Source organism: Dendrobium catenatum, unplaced genomic scaffold, assembly GCF_001605985.2.
Source record: "Dendrobium catenatum unplaced genomic scaffold, ASM160598v2 original_scaffold_125794, whole genome shotgun sequence".
Taxonomy (NCBI): domain Eukaryota; kingdom Viridiplantae; phylum Streptophyta; class Magnoliopsida; order Asparagales; family Orchidaceae; genus Dendrobium; species Dendrobium catenatum.
This window is the reverse complement of record NW_021444229.1, coordinates 611374-613354: the sequence shown is the minus strand read 5'-3', so window position 1 is coordinate 613354 and position 1981 is coordinate 611374. Positions and strand designations below refer to the sequence as shown.

At 31.0% G+C, this 1981-nt stretch overlaps 1 long non-coding RNA gene across 1 annotated transcript; it reads left to right on the top strand.

The window, feature by feature from the left end:
• Window positions 1-334: 334 nt before the first annotated feature.
• Window positions 335-1497, top strand: LOC114578712. The gene is made up of 2 exons (XR_003699680.1): window positions 335-964; window positions 1126-1497. It is a non-coding gene; the product is annotated as an uncharacterized LOC114578712 (long non-coding RNA).
• Window positions 1498-1981: the final 484 nt, after the last annotated feature.

Genomic DNA, 1981 nt, shown 5'->3' with positions numbered 1-1981 from the left:
TACCTATTGTTGTTCTTAAAACCTTCAAAGCCGTTGATCCATTCATAGTTGGTTTCCATGCTTTTTCTTTCTGGATATGTTTCGAAATCAGCCTAGGGTTTTAAGACATGAGGACGCTTGGCAGGATTGGTGCTGAACGCTTACTTTCTAGTTGCTGCTGCAAGATCTTGGCTTATTGGCATATAGGTTATTACCTCTTATCATCATACAGAACTTGTGATTTGCTAATTCAAAGGAAGATTCTATTGTTTAGTTCATTAATTTAAATGTCAATGTTGCATATTATTGCCTTGTGCTAGTTTAAATTCTGTTTGAAATATTGATGAGTGAGATAAAGATGAAAATTCAGTAAATTTTAATCCAAGTATAATGCAGTTAATTATCATTAACATGAATTTAGCTTAACTGTGCTTTTGAATGAATCAGATATAGTAGTAGCTTGCATATACATTGATCTTATAAAACTTACATATACATTTATCATTGAATTTCATTCTTGAAAATTTTCAATTCCATATTTTCTTACTGCAATCAAATGCCAGTTTTACTAATCTTGGCCGTTGTATAAGTATCTATATTTGTTTGAGCATAGATTGAATTTACTGAGCATAGACTCTCTCGGCTCGACTCTCAATCCCTAGGGTTTGCAATCCACGATTTCCAACCTCCCATGGGTGCTGATGGTGATTCCGGCAACTCGTTCGTCGCTGACAGATCGAAGTTCTCTTGAATTTATATTGTATCAACTTAACTAGGGAACATCTATTCCATTTGAATTTCATATTGTAGTAACTTCCTAGAGAACTTATATTCTACAATTTTTGTTTATTGAATTACTTAATGAATTTCTTAGATCTCACTGGTTATGGAGTGCAAGGAAATGACCCATCATGCCTACGAGTATTCCTTTTGCTAATTTTAAGTACAGTCTCTCAATCTGGATATGCTGGTTTGCAAGAATAAGGTATTTTGACCAACATGCTATCATATTTATTTATAACCTCTTATAACCTCTTTTATATCATTTCTATATTAAAATTTTTTGCTATCATATTCATTTAACTTCTAGTCTTTATTCTCCATATTAAGCAGGACTAAAATTTAATGGTCTGCATCTTATTGCAGTTGTTTGGATGCATCAATAGGGCATAGACTCATCTATGGATTTAATTAGGTTGGATTTGGATCAACTACGTAGCATATTCATCTGAAGCACGTCTAGGCTTGCAAATCAAATTATGTTCAAGTATGTTCCCTTGCTGCTCAATTAGCAGCTTTCAACTAGCATGTTGCACTATGGATTTAATCATTTTTCTATATGACTATTGTAGATGTATATTAATAATGGATGTGGTTGTTATTCCTACTTCTGTTGTTGTGGTTGTTATCAAATATCTATGTTAAGTGCTTAGGTATGTATATTCAAGTACATTCTTCTTTTTTCATGTTATATTTTTTATTGATAATTCAAAATGAAAATTTTGAAGCTGGCAGTAACATGGTCGCTTAAGTTGTGCTATTAAGTTCTAAGAATAGATTGCTTTGACCAATCAATTCTCTCATTTACTTCACAAAACAATACTTGTCTATGTTTATTGAAGTGCTTGCATGTTTCAACTAAAAGTTTTAATTCAAAAGTACTTAAGAGCAAATGCAGCCACAATGTAAATTTTTTATCATAAGTAGCAGATCATAAACTATTTCCACTTCCAAGATTTTTAATGGTTTTCACTAAAACAATACTTGTCTGTTTTGATGACTTGGTTCATATCATTCATTATTTTAAAATCTTACAGCTTAGTCATAATAGAAGTTTTTGACAACCAAAATATGGCTGATCCAGTATATGCACTAATATTTTGAAAATCCAGTTTGTTTGCATGATGTTTGATGCATGGTTTTCTTTAAAAATGTAAATTTCTGACATTTAGAAGTTTAAATAATTTGATCATAAATTTGATTTTTTGGTATTATATATTTT